Raw genomic sequence first — 23,606 nt, forward strand, 5'->3', positions numbered from 1 at the left:
ATATTGATATTCAATTTATATAAGACAATTTAAATTTTCTAATTTGAAGTCAATATGTCCTACAGGTTACAGATTCATAATTCCTTTCACACCCCACATAAGTCATAATCGAGCCTGTATTTTTACAGATCTCCCTGTGCGTTTCCAGTAATACATACTACTACTTAATTGACTTCACTGCAAGGAAAATAAATTGATTTTGTTCACCTTGCTCTATTTTTTCTGAACAAAAGAGGATTCAGCTGCTTGCAATACCTGAAAATAGTCCTTAATTCTCCCTTTCAGCTTTCTCTTCTCTGGGCTAAATAATCAAAGAATCACAAATCTGTTACTTAGTCCAGTTCCCATCCTCTGAATAGGTGAAGATCTAAACCCTTTTTCAAGATGTGATTTTCCCCCCTTCAGTAGTAAATCGTAATGTTGATTCACTATCACAGTCAAGAAATGTTTTCTTTCATGTAGCTTAATTATCTCTTGCTGAAATTTAAACTCATTTCCACTGTTTTGATCTTCATAATCCTTCACATACTTAGAACATCATATATAGTCATCCTTTTCCATGCTTCTATTATCTAGGCTGTTTAAAAACTATTTCCAGTTCTTTATTATTCCTATCATATCTATTTTTCCTATTTCAATCAATTATTTTTTTACTATTCTTCACTGGACTCTTTCTAATTTTCCCATGTCTTTTTAAAAACAACCCATCATATGTAATTTACCTGTAATCCCTATCTCTCTCTCTCTACCTTAAACTTACTTCTTATTACTTACTTATTAATGGAAACAGCATTTGTACTGGGGTAAAGGGACCCAGCTATGTTAACATGCTACCCATGTGATCTTGATCAAGTCATATTTTTTGTCTGAGTCTAGGTTTCCATATCTGTAAAATGAATGGACTGGACTATATGTGACCACTACAGCCCCTTTTCCAACCCTATGATCCTATGATTCCATGGATCCTTCTATTACCCAGTCATCAGAATTGATATCTGGAATTCAGAGAGTCCTTTGTTTGTACCTTTCCTGGAAAAGTATTATAATCTGCTTTGTGTTATAATGATCTATGAGAATGTCATATATCCCTATCTACTAAATTTAAGTTCCCTGAGGACTGCAAGCTCCAAGACTGTATCTGATTTGTTGTGTATCTTCCCTGGTGTTTTGTACAGAGTAGAAAATTGATAAATGAGCATTTATTAATGCTCATTATATGGAGTTGAATTCTCTATTATCCACATAGAATTACCTGTTTTGAGCATTTTCTATGCAAATTTGTAATCCCAGGATGTTTGTTTCTACCACCCAGCATGTTTCTCAGCTATTTCCCCCTACTATTAATTGTTATGTGTTTAACACAAAGACATTTTTATATTAAGCTTTACTTAGACTGTGTAATTTTGGTATGTATGCTACATATACAGATATACATAATTTATTACAGAAAAAGTAAATATTCTACACTTATTTTAAAAAATTCTCTTCTACTTTGGATCATTTCCACCAACTACTCCCTTCTAAATCAAAGGCAGCCTATATTTTACTATGGATATGAAAGATGCTTTGTATATCAGACTTTCTGCCTGGATCTTTTCATGTCATAATACTGCTAATATACTGAAGACTTTCAATCCAATACGCAGATGTAGTCAAAAATACCAACAAATTGCTAAGTATAAGTATAAGCAGAGAAACTTTTTAGTAAAATCAAAACAGAGTGCATAATATTACTTTCACACAGACATGTCTGGAATGTGTAAAGTTCTTGTCTCTAAATTTTAGTAAAGGGAAAGTGCAACTCAAAAGTGTTTGAATCTCTATCAAGACATTGTAATTTTGCCAATCAGAAAGTAATATTAAGAGGTATGATCAACAAGATAGAAAAGTGAGTAAGATTTCTTCTCTCACCAAACTCTGGAATATAAGAGGCTGCCCCCTTTGAAGTCTATACAGAGTGATTTTAGAATCAACAAAAGGAAACATTATTTTGCACAATAATTAAAAACATATGAATTTATTGTTCTAAGAGATGGTACAGAAGAAAAACAATTAAATTCAAGAAATTCTTAAAGTTATCATTGATAAATCCATAATAGCTTATAGTCCTAATCTTCTGAAAGCAATCATACTTTTCCACCAAAATGTTCCTTAGAGATAATATCAAAGATATAAAATTCTAAGAGATGGCCTAGTATAATAGATCAATTGCTGGGCTGAGAATAAGACACTGGTTCAACTCCCACCTCTAACACTAACTGGGTGTGTTACTACGGATAAGTTAAAGCTTCTTTGAACTTCAGTACCCTCATTTCTAAAATAAGGATAATAGCACCTCACAAAGTTGTTATATGTTATATAACACATTATGACCACAGCTATTATCATAAATTTAGAGCTGGAATAACCATAGAGGCCATAGTTTCAATTCCATTTTACAAATGAGGAAACAGACCCAGAGAGATTATTAAGTACTTTTCTTAGGGTCACACAAGTAGCAAATGGCAGGCTTATAAGGCAAGATCCTCCTTTCAACTGCATCACAGTTCCTCTCATGACAAAGTCTGTAAAGTGATTTGAAAAATTTTAAATGACACAGAAGATCAATTGTTAATGTCACTGAACTGGACCTAATCTATCTTCCAATTCTTATATTGTTTGATGTTATGATCTATTTTTATTTCTTTATTGTAGTGTAAAGCATTTACTTCTCAAAAATATTTGCAAGGAAAATCAGAAGAAACTAAGGAAATTAAGCTATTTAAGTTCTGTATGAAATGAATATTGCTTTAACTATTTCTACAACAAAGTTATCACAATGGAAAATTAAATCAATAAGTCTGTGTAACTAACACAGAGAAGATAAAAAGAAATGAATGTTAGACAAAATTTAATGTCCGTTCATAAATTGAGATGTAGAAGTCATCTCCTATGAACCTTTGAAATAAATACAAAATAAGAACAAACAGTGACTAAGGAACAAAAAAAATCATAGACAACATGGAAATATAGTCAAGGAAAGTATAATTCAAAATAAAATGCAAAGGAGATGGCCAGCTTTTAGGAGATAATAACAAAAAAAGATATTTTTAAAAATTTGTCTATTTTAAAATAGAAATCTGTTGAGTACTGCTAACATATAAATATCAAGTTACCTCTCAGCCACCTGTGATATATCAGAGACTAAAAATAACATTCTGGGAAGCAAATAATCTAAAATAGTCACTATTTTAGTTTTGAATATATTAGTAGCAACTTTACCTTCCTCACTACTTTTCCCAACTATATAAATTTTGGAGAAGACATCCCAGAATAATGCCTATAGGTGAAAGCCTTCTAGAGATCTAGAATAAATGAATATAATAGGGAATTTTAATTAACCCTCAACTCTGGAAAACCTAATTTAAGTTCAATTTCTGCCATAAAGTGGCTTTTGTGACCTTGGGCAAATATTTTAACCTCTCAGTTTTCCATTCAACCCTCTAAGTCTAGAAAGTAGAGAGCAGGCACTGAACTGTATTATTAAAGGGAATTTCTTCACCAGGATTTCCTTCACCAATAAAATCGTAAGAGAAGTCAAATATTAAAAAAGAAAAGAAAAGAAAAGAAAAATGTTTAGGGGAGGACGGAGTCTATTAAGATGGTAATATTAAATAGATTTTATTTTAATTAACAGGATGATTTTTATTATTAACTATTAGGCATGTACTATGTACAAAGCATTCTGCTAAATGTCATGAAAAATACAAGCATCAAGTACTTGGGAATCCTTAAAATTTCAAAGTTTTCCAAATTAGTAAGACACAAATTAATAAGAAACAAAGAAAAGATTGCTAGATACAAGAACTCTTTATAACGGTATCATCTGACTCTCATTCATGTCCATATTCTACAGGGTTGTATATAATATGACTTGAGAAGGGAATTGGGTGGATCCATTGGGGCACTCAGGCTATTCATAAGCCATTTATTTCTTAGTCTTACTACCCAACTGTGTCTATTTTTTCTCTCTAATATCATTTATGATTTATACTACTGCTCAAGTATAATTCTTTTTAACAAGAGATTCTAGTCTGTTCATATCCACCTCTCACTACCTCCCCTATTTCCTTCTGGATGCAGTATTCCACAATATTCCAAATTGCTTCATTGTGCTACTGGGGCTGTAGTTTTAAGGTCTTCACTGCCCCTTTGTGGCAACCTTGGTGCCTGTGGCCATAGTGTGCTTGGCCATCTCCCTGGACAGCAGCTGGCACCCGGCTGTCTGAATTTTGCATGATGTGATGACAGAGTGTTTGGTGGAATGCAACAAGTCAGATATCTTTCTGCCAGGGATGCACTCTTTAAGTGGTGAATGATGTCCATCATCTTAGAACGAGATGCCCTCATCTGCTGACCAACTTCAACACCTTGTCCACAGTCTTTTGGAGCAATCTTCTTGAGGTTCTTTCTTGGTGCCTTGGTCACAGACTTTTGGGAGCCCTTCTTTAGTTCAAGGTATTGTGCATGTCCTATTTATCTCAGTAGATCATAAACTCCTTAAAGGTGAAGATCATATCATCTACTTATTGTAGCCTTAGAGCCTAACACAAAAAAAATGTATCAACAATACTGACCTAAATAAACAAACAACAATTAAACCATCACATGCAAAATATCAACTGAATGGTGTAGAAAACAGGAGTTATATTTGCTATGCAACCTTGGTATATATATTTTCCCCAAACTATTCCAAGTCCATGCAAGATATTTTGTTACTCTTCAAAAGTAAATCAAGATATAAAACAAAGAGAATAAAAATTCTATCCATTATTTGCCTAAAAATGTTTAGCACAATGAAAGGAATTTATTCTATTTCTTTGAATGCCACCAGAGAAAAGTAAATGAAAATTGTTCTAAATTGTTCAAAAACAAAAGACTGAAAATTTAGAGCATTGGCTTGAATAATAAAGAATAACATTTCACCAGTAGTTGTATTCATACAAACATTTAGAAAACATACCATTTCGTTCCACCATTAAAGCTATTTTAAATTTGTCCAACAAACGGCAAATTTTGCTCATAATGGCAAACAATGTAATAATAAGGTCAATTAGATGAGAAGACAGAGAAATCAAGGACCTCAGTGCATCTTGCTTAATAAAACACTTATTATTAATGTATATTATCTAAGGACTATATAATTTAGAAAATAATCCTGTTCTAATAATCCTGATTAGAACCCCTGACTCTAGTCAAGGCTTGTAATATACACAATAAAAGAAGGAAAGGAGGATCCGCTGAAAGGATCATGTTCTTAAGATTCTTTGATCCTGCTAGATAACCATATTATACCCAGAGCTGTGCTGAGCAATGTTTAACAACCAGCTCTCCAAAAATAAACCATGATGCATTTTTAAACTGAATCTCTGTTATTAATTTTTTCATTATTTTTTAAAGTCTAGATAGACAACAAAACAATAAATTTAACATGATTTATAGCATTTAATGATTATTTATGAGGTGTAAATAAATGTTCACAGTGAAAATTTAACAAGCTAGTTCAAGCATACCTTATGTAGCCTACCAAACTCAGTGATATTAAATAACTACAGCAAACTGAGGCAACTCGATGTGTACAGAATATTATGAACAACTAATCATATCTATGTGACTTTTTCTGCAAAATTCCAGGGAACTAAGTTTCTAAGTAGATCTATTCTCATAAGAGCATTTAGCACTGACAAGTATAGCCAAATAGATGGTGCTCTTCTACTGCAAAAATTAGGTTAACAATGGAGAAACAAGGATTGGCCATGGTCCCTTGACATACATATGCCATAAAAGCATTGACCAGGTGCTTGGAAAGACCTAAGAGTCTATATTGTCCAGCTCTCTTATTTTACAAATGAAAAAACTAAAGTCCAGCAAGTTATTTTTTTTTCAAAATAATACAAATAATAAATATGAGAGCCATATTTGGGACTCAAGATTTCTGAATTCAGAGCTGTTGCTCTTTGCAGTGCACCCTGAATAGAAATTTGTTGAAAAGTGGATGATGCCTAACTCTTTATAAAGTTCTATAATTATCAAATTGAATATGATTGTTAAATAACAAGTAATAGAGTGAAAAGAGAAAAAGAGAGGGAGGGAGGGACAAAGAGAGAAGATAATCATACCTTTTAAACCCTGAATTCAGTCAATTATATAGAGACTATACAAATTTAGTTCTGAGCTTTTTTCCCCTACAGATCATGAATTGATTTCTCAATGTATAATAGATAGAAAATATCAAATACTCTAGCAAAATAAAAATACTTTTGATTATTGTTCAGTGATCTCCATCATCAATTTTATTACTTAGATTGAAGAAGTGTTGTAGATACAGGAAATCCACAACATGAACATAGCATTGTACCTAGTTCATAATATATGTGGTCCATTTCCTCTACAGGAAAATGAAATCAGAATATATGTATTTTAACCATTCTGTAACCAGAACTAAAATGGATGCATTTTCTGTTCTTAATGCATCAGTATTTCATTTCATTGGAACTAAAATACTTTTGTATATTCACACAAATGAGAAAACATACTAGTCAACAAAAGATGCATCCAAGTTATTGATAAAAATAAAAATTTTAATATTTAGGCTCAGGACTTAATAGCTTATAGAATATAATTTTATCCAAAAATAGTAAAATTATTTGAAGCAAAATGGCAATATGTATATAGTATTTTAATCTCTTATATCTGAAATTGACTGAAGCTTGACAGTGGAGGGAAAAAAATTTTCTGTCATGATGATCTGTCCTGAACACTTTATGGAAATCTAAAACATTTATTAACTGTGATCTGTATAAGTAAGAAAGAAAGCTAATGTGACAATAAACATTTTAATGTGATTTACTACTGAGGTTACATCTCATAAAAAGCTCAATTTAATTTAAAAAAGAAAATATTTTAAAAATATAGCTCATTAAGCCTAATAGATTATTGAGAAAAATGAAGAGACCCAAGGAGTTTATGTTTTGCCGTAAATAAGATGATTGTCCAAGAAGAAAAAATATTATAGACTATATGGTTATGGAAAGTCCATATACAAGGCAAATCATCTTGTTCCACTGCAGTCATTCTGTGTGTCACATCTGTCACCAGAGAGAATTAAAATTGGTATGAAGTAGATATAAAAATGAATTTTATTAGCTTAATGTTAATGTGATCTACACATCCTTATTTGAAAATATATTAAATTCCTAATATCATTCTTCATGGAAATAGATTGTTGTCATCATAATATCTCATTGACAATTGAAGAAAGCATTCTAGAAGACCTGACCTTTTATAAAGCAGTCTTCTCAACTAATACGGAATTTAACAAATGCCAGAGTAAAAGAAGCAGGTGAGTTGCCATATAATAAATACTTCATTAGAAAGGAATATTGGTCAACTCTGATCTTTGCTATAACTTATGCAAATATTCTTACCCAATGATTAAAATATTATTCATATGGAGAGTAGACACCAAACTATTAAACAGCAGTGAGTTTCCTATGAATGTTATTAATTTAATACTATGATAAAAACTAAATGGGTTTTTTAATCACTAATCTACATTTAATTGTGTTCTCTGATAGTCAAATGGGAACATTTTATAAATTTAGAAACATCAATAGTCTATAATTCTCTATTTCTATTATTCCAAAGCCATTTTCTCATTACATTTTAAAGGCTTTTTTTTTCTCTACATACATGTGTTTGGCTTTTTTCTACCACATTCTTCCTTTTTCATGTTATATTACACATAACACTTCCAGTATGCCAAAATACACATCTTCAAGTCTGAAGGACTTGATGGATGAGTCCATCCTTTACTTCTCACCCTCTCTCAATACCCATATAAAATGAGTTGCCAACTCTTACCAATTCAACCTCTGCAACATTTCTCACATCCACTTCCTTTCTCCTCAACTCATATTCAATCACCTAGTTCAGGCTCTCATCATTTCTTAGCTAGACTATTATAATGCCCTCCTCTCTTCTCCCTGCCTCAATGTTTTCTACTTTATAATCCATGCTCCTCTCAGATGCTAAGCTGATGTTCCTAAAGTCCAAACGTAATTATCACAATATAATGCTTAAAAAGTAAGAAAAACCAACTCTAATGACTCCTTACTGGCTCTAGGATAAAATACAAAATTATTTTAAAGACCTTTTCAGCTCTTTAAAGACCTTTTCTTTAAAGATTTAATTTAAAGATCTTTATAATTTGGCTTCAGCCAGTTTTTCCAGACTTTATATATTACGTCCCCTTCTAATTCATGTTCTAAATAAACTGGCTTACTCAGTTGTTCATCATAAGTAATACTACTCATCCCTCTTCTCATTATTTTTGCAGCCTTTTAGAATCCCTTTTTGTTGTTTTTCAGTCATTTCAGTCATGCTCTAGTCTTCTTGACCCATTTGGTACTTTCTTGGCAAACTGGAATAGTTTGTCATTTCCTTCTCCCTCATCCAGTTCAATTGCTATCTTCTCAAATTGGACTTTCCCAATCCTTCCAACCACTAGTACATTACCTCCTCTACACCCTCATAATAAAAAAATCTCAGGTATTTATTTTGAATATATTTTTCAGAGGCTTCTCTATGTATATGTCACTTCCCTATAAGTTGTTTGATGTCAGGGAAACTGTTTTAGTTTGCGCCTTTGTATTCCTTGAGCTTGGTCAAGTTCACAAATCGAAGAAATGCTCCATGATTAACTGAAAAGCTCTCTAACTGTAGACTTCAGATGGGAAAAAATGAAGCTCCAAATTATTGTCTGCTAATAAACATAATTGATTGTTAACTCTTCCTGAATGACTCTGAACTGATGTCCATAATATGTCAGACCATTATCCTTCATTTATCTTTTCTTTAAATGGGCATAATGATATTTCACAAATGTAATTATTAGATAAAACTAAAATGTCATGAATTGTCTCAGGTTCTACAGGTCCATTTTTTTTTCTTCTACTCTGTTTTCCATTTTATGTTTCTTCATATGTGCAAAAGTCAGATTCTTACTAAAACTACCAGAATTCAAAGGCTAGGTGAAATACACATTGATAATGAATACACCACTCATTACTTTTCATGATTCTTTTTATATAGTTTGTTTGCAACTCCACTTCTCTGGTGATACCATTGCTAGAGACTATGGGCTAAAATGTGTGAAGACTAAAAAAAAAATCATGTTTAAGGGGAATCTGCCTGTGCTAACCAACAGCAACACCTTTATACTGGCATACATAATTATAAAAAATTACTTTGCATTGTCATTTTACTGTAATTGATTGACTGAATGTTTCTACTTTCCATCCAGATATTCTGGAGCTGGCATGAAAATAGCCTAAGAATTATGGATCCTGATTTCAATTCTGAGCGTGCCAACTTATTAATGTGACAAGGCCCAGACTTGGCTGCAATTATGGAAATAAAGATAGCATTAGACATCAAATGAAACTCACATTAAATACAAGCAATATAGGCAATACCTTGTTACGGTTAATGGACAGGGCTTTTGTTTCTTTTAATCATCTGTAAATAACAAGAATCCTGATGGTCTGTCACTGGGCCTCACCAAGAGTAAGCAGTAAGAAGCAACTCACTGAGGTAAATTGAAAGTATACAGTTAAATTAGCTCATTTACAACCATTTATTTTATCATTTGATCTAGATACCGAAATTCTGTTGTTACTGCATGTGTTTTTTGTTTGTTTCTTTTGCTTTGTCAACATATTTAAATGTTTTTGTGTATCAATGGATAAATGGATAAAAAAATTAAACCTTTCCCCCCAAAAAATCATTGTAGAATTAAAGAAAAATTAGATTCAGTCACAAACTCCACCTTTTTTAATGAAGACTTTCCTGATCTCTTCTTCCTCAAATTTGCCTCATGCACTTCATCTAGCTTTTATTTTTGACCCTATGAAATTCTATCTAATAGAGTAAATGCCTGACCACACAAAAAAATCAGCAAAATTCATGATGAAGTTTCATTTAAATGTTTATTTCTGATAATAATTATTTATTACTTTAAATAAGGAGATTTTTGCAAATATTAATTGTGGAAACCAGTGTTTTGGCCTGAGTTCCCAAAATGAATCACAGAATCTCAGTTTGTAGGAACATCAAAGTATTTTTTAGTTTAGCTCATTCTAAGGGCAAGAATCCTTCTAGAACATACCTGTGACAACCCAGAATCAAATATAAAATCCTGTTTGGAACTTAAAGCCCTTCCTGTCTTTCCATTTTCCTCCAAGGACTCAATAATCCAGCTACTCTGACTTAATTATTGTCCATATATAACACTTCATATCTCCCACTTTCCACGCTTTTGTACTGGTTATCACCCTTACCTGAAATGCTCTCTATTCTTAATGTTCTCTATTCTTAGTTCTATCTTCTAGCTTTCTTTCAAGATGCAGCACAAATCCCACCTTCTGGGAATATCTTTCCTAGTCTTCACAGGATATTAGTCCCTTCCCTCCAAGATTATCTTCCAGTTACACTATATGTACCTATAATATACATTTATTTACATGTTATCTCTCCTGGGCTGGACAAAATGCTTAGCATTTAATAGAATATGTTCTTGCTTTTTGGCTAATAAACTAACATATTTCTCCCGTTCTGAATTGCTGCCATTTCCTTAACCACGTATTTACTTCCCCAATGGAAATTTTTCCTTCTGAAAGCTTTGGACCAGGAGCAGATAGTGATAGTGATAACACCTCAGAATGCCTAAGATCTTTAATGTTTTGCTGAAGACTTCATAATCTGGGACAGTACTAAAGTCAAGGACCTCATAATCCTTAGCACTGTTTTTAGAGTTCTTCTCTCAGAATTCATTATTTTCATGTTAATGAACAGTTGTCTAAGACTTTCAATATAAATATATTATAGAGTTAATGCTCATGATTATAAAGTGTGGACATAATTTGGGGGTAAAGCATGTACAATATACCTCAACCAAAAGGAATAAAGAAAGTATATTTACTGAGTTTATATCTAATGCAATATGCCCATTTTGTTGATTGAGCAAAATTGTGTTTCAGAATTATTTAGAATTTCACATTTGTCTAGTCATAATGAAAAAGAAATGGTTGATGTTGTTCAAGTTCAGCGAGTGATTAAAGATATCAAAGTTCAACACGTGGGTGAGAATATTATCTTAAAATTAAATAGTAGGGGCAGCTAGGTGGCATAGCGGATAGAACACCAGCCCTTAAGTCAGGGGGACCCAGGTTCAAATTTGATCTCAGACACTTAACACTTCCTAGCTGTCTGACCCTGGGCAAATCACTTAACCCCCAATTGCCCCAGCAAAAAAAAAAATTAAATAGTAGAAGAAAAATTTACAAATGGGTAAATGTTTCATGCTACCAAAAAGGTCCTATTCTCATGCCTCATTTTGACATGGAAGTGATGTTGAGTTCACCAAAAAAAAAAAAAAAAAAAAAAAAAAAAAAAAACTGGCCAGTGAAACACACTCTTGAAGATTTTAACAAACTAAAAAGACTTTAAACATGTTCTGGTTGACAAGTTATTATGTCTGTCATTTAAGGACCAACCCAAGTATGGGGAGGCTCAACACTAACAACTTGGTCACCAGATGAGGAATTCTTTGACATTGAAGCTCATCAAACAAAGAAAAATAGAAAATATGTCCAATTAATTCTCCGCAGTTCCTTCAACTTTTGCAGTGAATGTAGTGGAGGACCAGAATAAGGATCTAAGGGAATTAGCAAGAATATCATTTTTGTCACATCTATAAACATAAATTTAACTGATCAAACTCTCAATGGGAGATTTTTGTCAATAATAATCTAAAACACAATCTTGATCTTTTCACTAAAGTTGAAATTAAAAGATATAAAAGTTCCCATTAAGTGGAAGAATTACTCACAGTTTCTATTCAAAGAAGTAAATAAAGAAATTGATGAAACTGGTTTCATTATACCACCAAGAGCAAGATGGTTACCTGGGCATGTTATTTTGTGATGCTCATGAAGAAGATAAGGAGAAAAGAATACCATCTTAAATAGTTATGCACAGATGCCCATTGCAAAGGATGAAGAAAGAGATAAAGAGAATGAGAGGAGAAAGTAGATGCAAGGGGTTCAAGGGAAACAGCACAAGCTTAGAGTTTTTGCACAAAACAATAGTAGTGTGTTCAAAGGAAGTAATTTGTTTCAGACAATTAGTTTTGTCAAGTGCACTGGAAAGCAAGCATATATATCTCTCTCCCTCCCTCTATCCAATCCATTGCCAAGGCCTATTGACTTTATCTTCATAACAGCTCTTAGGAATATTCCTTTCTCTCTTTAACGATGTGATCACCTTAGTCAAGGCTTTCATCGCTTCATACTCATGGTCATTCAGCTAATTCAACTGTATATTTCTATTTCTATTTCCCTTTTCCAACGTTCAGCACTCTACTCCCTACAGCATAAAGGTTCACATTTTTTTTATAATAGTTTTTATTTACCAGATATATTCATGGGTAATTTTACAACACTGACAATTGCCAAACCTTTTGTTCTAATTTTTCCCCTCCTTCCCCCACCCAGATGGCACGTTGACCAATACATGTTAAATATGTTAAAGGATAAATTAAATACAATATATGTATACATGTCCATACAGTTGTTTTGCTGTACAAAAAGAATCGGACTTTGAAATAGTGAACAATTAGCCTGTGAAGGAAATAAAAAATGCAGGAGGACAAAAAAAGAGGGATTGGAAATTGTATGTAGCAGGGCATAGTCATCTCCCAGAGTTCTTTTGCTGGGTGTAGCTGGTTCAGTTCATTACTGCTCTATTGGAATTGATTTGGTTCATCTCATTGTTGAAGAGGGCCACATACATCAGAATTGATCATCATATAGTATTGTTGTTGAAGTATATAATGATCTCTTACTTCTGCTCATTTCATTCAGTATCAGTTCATGTAAGTCTCTCCAGACCTTTCTGAAATCCTCCTGATGGTCATTTCTTATAAGACAATAATATTCCCTAACATTCATATACCACAATTTATTCAGACATTCTCCAATTGATGGGTATCCACGTAGTCTCCAGTTTCTGGCCACTACAAAGAGGGCTGCCACAAACATTCTTGCACATACAGGTCCCTTTCCCTTCTTAAAGATCTCTTTGGGATATAAGCCCAGAAGTAACACTGCTGGATCATAGGTTCACATGTTTTAAAAAATGTCTGTGGTTATTTCCCCCTTATTCTATAATCCATAGCAAACTATATACACATAAGAAATGCTCAATCCATATTTGGTAGATGAAATAATATTACAAAGTAACCTCTAAGACAGTGCTAAATTCTATAATAATTAAAACGAATGGTTGTGTCATCAAAAATAATGCTATGAAATATAGCAATCTCAAGTATAAGAAAACAAAAAAGAGAAGTTGAAAGAGAAAAATTCAATTTTCTTCATACATTTGCAGTCTGGGGGCAGCTAGATGGTACAGTGGATAGAGCACCGATCCCAGAGTCAGAAGAACCTGAGTTCAAATCCAGCCTTAATCATTTAATACTTACTAGATGTGTGACCCTAGGAAAAGTCACTTAATCCCTTTGTAAAAGCAAAAACAAAAAAAAATTAAATTAAAATTGCAATCTGCATTCTCTTCATATTTTACTGAAAAAAAAAGTTGAGAACATTTGCCAAGAGCTTCCTTCTCCTCAGCTCATAACATTCTGATGCTTTTTGCTACTATAATCTCCTTCACCCATCTCACATGTTGGATGACTCTTCTTACCCATTATATATATATAACTTATCCCACATTTCATCCTGACAGCTTCAGCAGACTTCTCACTCTCTATTTTCCCTACTCCCTTCAGTTATGAATCTCTCCCTGTCTACTGACTTATTCTTTATTACCTAAAAATATGTCTATGTCTTCTCCAAGCTCAGAAATCATTACTTGATCATTCTACCCCTGCTGATTATTAGTCCCCAAAGGTCTCCTGTCTTTTGTGGCTAAACTCCCTGTGAAGTCAATTCTACAATACTGTCTCCACTTCTCCTTTTTTAATTCTCTTCTTAACTCAGTATGATTTGGCTTCTAACTTCATAACTCAAATGAAAGTGCTCTGTCCAAAGTTAAAAATGATTGTGAGCTCCTTTTTGTTATTTCTTTGTGTTCTAGGGCTTTAAACGGTATCTCGCACATAATAGGCATTTAATAAATGTTTACTAAGTTAGACATGAAGCTAAGGATGTCCAACATGGGTAAGTGATCGTTCTAAGCAAAAAAATATGGTTGACATGGTTGGTCTAAAAGTAATGGAGAGTTTGAAAACAAAACAGTAACACATATATAGAAGATCATTAGGATGTAGAATGAATAGGCAAATCAATTGAAAATAATTAGACATCTTGATTACACAACAAAATTAGTTATTTCAAATTATATTGGAGGGAAAGTGTGGTTAAAAAAAAAGAAAAAAGAATGTTTTCAACTTTCCACTAAGCAAAAACAAAAACAGATATTACAAGGTCAAGAATTTCCCTTTAAACTTTTACATGCAAGCTTCTAAGTCTTAAGAATTTTTTTTCAAGAGGAATAAAACTTTATTTTTTCCTACCTTCAGATATAGCTATTGGATGCCCTCAACATAAAGCTGATGAACCAAAAAATCTGACTGCAACTGAAATCCCAGTGGAAATAAAAATGTTAATGTGTGATATGAGTATAACATGCATTTAATATACAATATACAGGAACATTCAGAACAATTTATTCTTTTAGTTCAAAATGAAAAATAGAAGGTTTAATTTAAAGACATCAAATGGTCTTGGGATTTTAAGAAAACCTCCTAGTATTCCTTAATTATTCTTTGGTGTTATGCTCATTCTTTCCTACAAAAGATAGGAGTGAAGGATAAGGTGGGGGAAGCAACAGGAGAAAAGGGAAAGATAAACCGAACCACAGGTGATTAAAATGCATTCATAAGTCAGTAGAAAATTATTGTGAAAAAGACTGAAAATTGAAATTATTCTATAACAGAAAGCAGTGATTTTATAAAACTCTCATGAGAAGAGTCATATTAGCTATCTAAATTCACAAATTTGGTTGCTTTATATATGTGCATATATACATACATAAATATAATTTTTAATCACAGCTAAATTCTCAAGGAAAAGCTGATCTTTGTTTATTTGTGTAATATATAAACAAATTTACCAATGTTCAAATAGATAAATGGTCAAGTACATGTAGCACATTCTACCTTTTTTTTACTCAGCATCCGAAATACTTCTACCAATGAAAAGCAAATAAAAAGACTCTATAAAAATGCTCTGGAATGAAAAGGAGGTTCATAGGACCTCTAAAAGAACAATGACAGATTCTGGTATATTGGGAAATTATTCTAACAAGGTGCTTTACAAAGCACAATACATTCTGTTTTAAATATATATCTACTATATTTAAATACATCAAATTTAAGGCATTTTCAAACTAGATGACTGAACCGGATACTCCAACAATCATGCAGTAGTATCCAGTTGGCTGTTGTGCATAGTCACAATAATAAACAGCGGTTGATTTGACAACATATTCATTAGCAATGCTAACAGTGTCAGAAAAACATATACAATTATTTATGCATATTTCCTCTTATTTGAGAGAATAAATATAGACCCATCCTTTGTGTATCAGATTTTTTCCCCAGTTTCCCATTTTTCTTATTCTCCCAAGTCTCCTGCAGGCTTATGCTATTAGTGTAACTTCTGAAGAGATCTTTGAGCTTTCAGAGATGAAACACAGTGGCAATCAAATAACTGAATAAATGCATAAATAACTGATTAGGCCAAAGAGAGCACAGCGAAAGAAATTTCCACAATAAACAATTCATGTAAATGTTTTGTGCAGATGACATAGTTCCCTGGATTTATGAGCTTTCCAAAATAAGCCATAAATATCTTACATATGACTGTGCCAGCCATATTCTTTATCCTTGTCCACCTGTGGATTTGCTACCATAATTGTTACTAGAAATTATAAGATTTAAAGTAACACACATATCCTTAAAAAGATGGAATTTCCACACTGAAATGAAATTGAAAGAGTACATGGTTAAGTCTATTTGTTCAAAAAAAAAATCACTTGAGAAGATATTCATTCAATCCATTCCCTTCTTTCACTGTTCTGAAATCGCAAGGGAAGAAAAAATGTGGTGACATAGTCAAAAGTTTAATTTTACATTTCTCATTTGACATTCTTTGATAGCATAATGCCTTGGAACCAATTTGAGACACTATCACCCCAATCAATAGAGTTTCCTGACTCCACCTTCCTGTCTGGGTGTAATGAGAGTAACTTTCAAATATTTTACTATTAAGACTTAATGGTGGATGGCAAAGTAGGGTCATTGTTGTACCATGCAATGTCTGCTACCTTTTGTACTAAGCACATTTTACTAAGTACAGTGTCCTGCTATCTCCCACTTGGCTGTCCCTTTACCCATAGACAAGTTTCCCCTCAGCCCTCCATCAAGATCTTCTTGGGGATCCCCATTTATGCATTCTTACCAACACTGTGTTTAAGTCAAGAAATTTGAAGTAACAATCTCTTTTCAGCCTATCAAGAACACGTTTTGCTAACCTTGTCATTGTTTCACTGAAAGTACAAAGACTAATATCAAAATGATAGTCAATATTTATGGAATATCTGTGCAAAGAACCATACTAGCTGTAATAGGTAGAGTGGGATGCTTAGATACACGTCACAAAAAATAAAGCAGTTTACAATTTAGTTGAGGATACTCGTTGCCTGTGCATAAATACACAACTAACACTGTGATTGAAAATTAGCATACAGACTCTTACACAGTCAATCATGTGGAGTACACAGTCTGGATCACTTTCAAAAAGGGTGATCTACCCATAGGCATAAAATAAATATAGAATTATAGGATTTAGTCTAAGAAGGAACTTCAGTCACTCAGCAAATATTAATTAAGTGCCAATCATTTACCAGGCATGGGGTATCTAGTTCATGATTCCTTAATCTTCTTTGTGACTGTGGGTCCCTTATATAATAAATCTTGTAAAGACTTCTTCTCAAAATAATGTCTCTAAATGTATAGAATAAAATATATAGTCCTGCAAAGGAAACCGATTACATTGAAATAGTTATCAAAATATATTTTAATAAAACGAACAGGTTCATAGCCTCCCGGTTAATATTTACTGATAATCTAAGGACTTTATTTTATGATAAGAAAACTAAGGTAAGTAAGTGACTTAGTTATATCGCAAAACAAAAGAGGAAACTAGGAAATGAAATGGGTGGAGTACAGCTCCACACATTTACTAACTGTGGGATCCTGAACAAGTCATTTAAACTGTTTGCCTCAGTTTCTTCAAATTTAAATTGGGATAATAGCAACACATACTTCCCAGATTTATTGTAAGTATCAAATGAGACACTATTTGTACAATGCTTATCCCAGGACCTATAATATAATGGACACTATATAAATATTAGCTATTTTTATGATTATCTAATCATAAATAGTAAGTGACTGAACCAGAATTCAAACCCAAGACTTTTAACTTTATATCATTCCCCCCTCCCAGGATTTCATAATTCTAATGCTCATATTTGAGACAAACATATTTATTCCCTTTCACTCAGTATCATATAAGCCTAACCATAAATGCTGAAGACTATTTGCATCAAAGATTCAAATATAAGTGCTTTGAAGATATAGCTCCCTAGTGAGACCAGGCTGGTTTTTTTCTATAACTATTTATCATGAAAACCTCAGTAAGAGAGCCTTTGTTTTAAGAGTATGAGTATTCCCACTAATACCAGAACACAGAAAGAAGTATGCTGCAACTAGTTATAAAGCAGCAATACATTTAATATTAGCACATATCATTACATTTACAAATAAAATATATTTGCAGAAAGTATTATAATAGCTACCATTCTTCATAGTGCTCTCTCTCCACCAGCTACATTCCAACATAAAGTCATTTTTATTTTCAAATTATTCTCCCATCAATCAATTAGCAACTGAGCACCAACCACATACCTAGCATTGCATATGTCAGTAAGAGGCATAAAAAATAGAGAAAATATTTCTCCTACCCACAAAAAACTTCTGCAAATAGCACATACATGCACTTGTACACATCCCTCAGGCAAAAGATGTAGTATGTATGTATATGTGTATTTCGGTGTGAAAATATACATATTGACTGTTTTAAATATTGAATTATACTCATATGCATTAGAGAGAATATCCTCAAAGAAAGCCTTGCCCAAGGAATTGAGACTTTATCTGGACATTAATTAATGGTTTGTAGACATATAAACAGAAAAGAAGAAATAGAAATACCTGATGTGGAGAATAGAGAGAGCAACTAACAGGAGGAGAGAGTTAGTATGATGGGGAAGAGCATGAAGAGCTATGGCAAAATAGGATGGTAAGAAGAACAATCTGACCAGTGAAAGGTGTCTGTTTAGGAGTAGAATCATAAAATTTGAACTATTTTATGAATTAAAGGCTATCTAATCCAATACCCTCATTGTACATATAAAGAAAGTGAGGTCCCAAGAGATTATTTCATGCAGGGTTTCACAAATAATAAATAGAAGAATCTAGATTCATATCTAAATTCAATACACTTTTTCCCCTTTTTAACTTAATACTATTTTCCTAATTACATGTAAAGATAATTTTCAATTTTAATTTTTGCAAGATTTTGAGTTCTAGATTTTTTTCTTCCTCCTTCTCTTCTCTCCCCAAGGCAGCAAACAATTTGATATATTTATAGATATATAGCCATTTTAAATATATTTCTGTATATTCCATGTTGTGCAAGAAAAATCAGAGAAAAAGGTAAAAACCACAAGAAATAAGAAAACAAAAAAAAGTGAAAATAGTATGCTCCAAACTACATTCAGCTTACATATAGTTCTTTTTCTGGGTCTTGGATCATTGTATTGCCTAGAATAACTTAGTCTATTATTGTTGATCCCATAATCTTGCTGCTAACTATGTACAATGTTGTCCAGGTTCTGTTCACTTCACTCAGCATCAATTCATGTAAGTCTTTCCAGACTCTTCTGAAATCCATCTCCTCATCATTTCTTATACCACAACTTATTCAACCATTCCACAAATAATGAATCATCCAAAAATAATTTCCAATTCCTTGCCATCACATAAAAAGAGTTGCTACAAACATTTTTGTACAAAGTCCTTTTCCCTCTTTTGTGATTTCTTTGGGATACAGACCTAGTAGGAGCATTTTGAATCAAAAGTTTCCAGTGTTTCATAGCCCTTTGTGCTTGTTCCAAATTGCTCTCTAGAACGGTTGAATCAGTTGACAATAGTTAACTAACCATTAGTGTCCCAATTTTCCCACGTCCTCTCCAATACTTACCATTTTCTTTTCTTGTCATCTTAGCCAATCTGATAGGTATGAGAGCTGTTTTAATGTCCATTTCTCTAAGTAAAAGCAATAGCTTTTTTTCTAGACTATAAAGTTGGATAGTGCCAGATTATAAAACTTATAAAATCCTTGAAATCTAAGCATTACAGGTTTATCTCTCCTTTTCCTTTCTCTGTCTCTGTTTGTCTCTTTGTGTGTGTCTTTCTCAATCTCTGTATCTCGTCTGTCTCTTGATCTCTGTCTCTGTGTGTGTTTCTGCCCCACTTTTTTTCCTCTCTCTTTTTCCCTCCACTCTCTTTTTTTTTGCTCCTTTCTACTTAAATAAAATCTTTGTCTTAATTCACAGGTGATATGTTAACAGGGTACAGCTAATCCTTTCCTATCATTTCCATCAAAAGCACATAATAATTGATGATATATAGATCTTTGATGCTATATATTCAATTTTCCTTTTTCACTATAGGTACAAAATATGAAAATATCTACTAGTCATTCTCTCTAACCCTGTCCTTATCATTTCTTGCCTTCATACTGTCAACACATGTCTAAAGTGTATATATTAAATATTCTCCTTTCCATTAACTCTTCATGCTTCAGGTTTAATCCAGTAGTTAAAAAAAAAAAAAAAAAAGAAAAGAAAAGAAAGAAAGAAAAGGGGGGGGGGTCTCTTACTGTGAAAGATCCCTACGTACTTAGCTCCTGGAAATCATGATGAGTCCTGATACCAAAAGATTGAAGGAAAGGAAAAAGATCCATGTCATCCTGCTGGTTCTAAAATTGTACCAAAAGGATGATTCTGATTCTTACGGGTCTTGCGTCAAAATGACCTCACTTACAAAATTTCAACAAAAGGAAGAACCCTTTATTGTCTCCCCCTTCCCTCTCCCTCTCATTTTACCTCTGTCTATGTGAATATGTGTGTGTGTGTGTGTGTGTCTGTGTGTGGGTCTGTGTGGGTCTCTCTGTGTGTCTCTCCCCCTCTCTTTTTTCTCTGTCCTTTTTGCTAGATTCTTCTTAAATAAAACATTTGCCTTAATTCACAGTTGACATGTTAACAGGGTATAGCTAATTCTTTCCTACCATTTCCATCAAAATCATATAACAACTGATATTTGAATTATCTGTAATCTTAAATAACTAAATCTATTTAACAGATAGGGGTTTCATTCCTAAGCAATTAAGTGAAAATCAGTTCTGACTTGTTCTTGAAGTCTGCCAGGCTCCTTCACTTGCAGACAGTAAGTAGCAAAAGGTTATAGTTCACCTGAGGAAATATCTATTCCCAGTTTGGAGAAATTTACATATTGACTTTTTAAATAAAGACACTTTTTTTATAGAATTAATTGGAGATTTTAAACGGCAGGTGGTAAAATTTCATTTTATTTTGTGAAGGAAAATCTAATAGTTGTCGAATGGCCTGGGAAGAAGTGAATTATTTTGAGTTTTTTTTCTCAATATCTCAGAAATGAGGCTTTTACTGCCTGCAGTGTAATAGCTTTCTTTTGCCATGTAAATGCGGGATCAATCTAGTTTTAAACAGGAAGGTTTTTCTAATGTGTTTGGGGGTATTTTTCATGCTGTGAGACAGTTGATAGGAGTTGTTGCAAAATGTGAATTACAGGAAATTCATATTTATAAGGATTCCACAAGTAATTTTGAAGTCCTGACTTTTAAACATCTGTTAATGAAGAATACCACAATCTATCCAATGGAAGCTGCTTCTGTTACTCACAAGTCTGTAACATTTCCTCTACATATTGTTTTCTTAGCCTGTCTTGTGAACCAATGGGGTAAAATAAGGTCAATGTTTATACCCTCCGAGGATGGTTTTTTGTTTTTGATTTTTTTGGTTGTCTCTTATTCACTGCCTTGAATGTCTAAATATGAGTCATTATGTAGAAATAGAAACATTGACCATATTTCTAAGAGATGGGATCTTCATAGGTTAGGTTCACAAGACACAATAGTTAATGACTAGCAATCTAGTGTTTGATAAACCCAAAAACTTCAGCTTCTGGGTTAAGAACTCGCTGTTTAACAAAAATTGCTAAGAAAACTGGAAATTAGTATGGCAGAACTAGGCATTGACCAATACCTAACAACTTATAACAAGATAAGGTCAAAATGGGTTCATGATTTAGACATAAAGGGATATATCATAAGCAAATTAGGAAAACTCTCAGATCTGTGGAGACAGAAGGAATTTATGACCAAATAAAAACTAGAGAGCATTATTAAATGCAAAACGGATAATATTATATTAAATTTAAAAGTTTTTTTGTACAAAAAAGACCAAGGCAGCCAGCATTATAAAGGAACCTAAAAATTGGGAGGAAAATTTTACATCCAAGAGTTGTAATAAAAGTCCTCATTTCTAAAATATGTAGACAATTGATTTAAATTTATAAGAATAAAAACCATTCTCCAAAAGATAAATGGTCAAAGGATATGGATAGAAAATTTTCAGATGAAAAAATTAAAATCATTTCTACTTATATGAAAAAGTCTCAAAATCACTACTCATTAAAGAAATGCCAATTAACACAACTCTTGGGTACCATTACACACCTCTCAGATTAGCTAAAATTACAGAAAAAAGATAATAATGAGAAATGTTGAAGGGGAGGTGGTGGGAAAACTGGGACACTAATGCATTGTTGGTGGAGTTGTGAACAAATCCAACCATCTGGAGAGCAATTTGGAACTATACATAAAGGACTATCAAAATGTGCGTGTCTTTTGATCCAGCACTGTTCTCTACTGGGTCTGCATCCCAAAAGAGGGAAAAGGACCCACACTGCAAAAAATGTTTGTGGCAGCCCTTTTTGTAGTGGCAAGAAATTGGAAATTGAATGGATGCCCATTAGTTGTAGAATGGCTGAGTAAGTTATGTTATACAAATGTATACCATACATGTATACAATTGTAATGAAATATTCCATATGTTCTCTCCCTCCCTCTAAATAGGGTCATGAAGAACTGGGCATGACTCAACAACAAAGCAAATTTTGGTAGTCATAGCCTTTCTCCTTTCTGCTTCCTCTCCCAGGATTACTCCAGCAGTTATGCCATATTGCAAGGTGTTTATGTAATGTTTCTTCATTGTAACATGCACTTCTGGCAGTTACAATTACTAGATTGTCCTAGGCCCAACAGAGCACCTTTGACCACTGACCTTTGCAGTGTCAACTCTACCCAGCTCGCCTCCTCTGAGGCCTTCAAAGGTCTCTGGCCACGATCTCTTGAATCTATAGTTTAATAACCGGTAGCATGCTCAAGAACAGCCACATGTAATCTTAAAAGCCTTTATTATACCTACTCACATAATGCCCTAACTTGTCAGTTCCCTAGTGAACACCTGGTCTGAAGACCCACGTGATCTCTACCAAACTCCTTACCTCTTGGCTATCCATCCTCTTGGCTCGACTACCCCAGGCTAGGGAGCCAGGTTAAAGAGAGCGACTGCTGCCTGCAGTGGGCTTATAAAGGGCCTGTGAGGTCACACACACAGCCAACCAGCGAGAGAGTCGTCACCCATTATGAAGCTATCTCAATATGGACAGGATCCCACCCACAGGGCAGTCCTATATCCACAGAGAATACTTCTGGGCCACTCAATCTCCTGTTGCGCTGTGGCCATCCATTTAAAAAGCCCTTACACTTCATCTTATCATTTGCCACTTACTGATCTATTCAGTCTTTCTTGAAAACATGCACTGGATTTGTTCTAACATTACCTCAATCCCTAACTAATTCTATGATCTTGGACAAGAGCCTAATTCACTCTAAATCTATTTTCTCGTTTATTAAATTAGAATAATGATATCAGGATTATTGAAAGTAATAAATGAGATCATGGGACAGCATAAACTCTAACTCTATAGGCATTCTCCTCCTAACATCATTAACTGGTACCAGGTAAAACACAAAATTTAGTGAAACTAAGTTCCAGGGGACAGTTCTATAGAAATAATAATGAAAAGATGTTACAGAGAAGTTTAGTAATCATATATCAGCAGAACTATGATAGAACAAAATGGTGAAAAGTTAATATCAGATATGCAAGTACAAAAGCACAGCAATAATACTCCTACTATTGATGATGATTGATGGATGATGGTGGTGGTGGTGGTGGTGGTGGTGGTG

General features: G+C 33.3%; 1 protein-coding gene across 6 annotated transcripts in view; it reads right to left on the reverse strand.

Annotated features, from left to right (window-relative positions):
• DCDC2 (doublecortin domain containing 2) overlaps positions 1-23,606 on the reverse strand; it is a 200,764-nt gene that overhangs the window by 32,041 nt on the left and 145,117 nt on the right. The gene's annotated exons all lie outside the window — the stretch shown is intronic.

Source organism: Sminthopsis crassicaudata, chromosome 1 (assembly GCF_048593235.1).
Source record: "Sminthopsis crassicaudata isolate SCR6 chromosome 1, ASM4859323v1, whole genome shotgun sequence".
In the NCBI taxonomy this organism is placed as follows: Eukaryota; Metazoa; Chordata; class Mammalia; order Dasyuromorphia; family Dasyuridae; genus Sminthopsis; species Sminthopsis crassicaudata.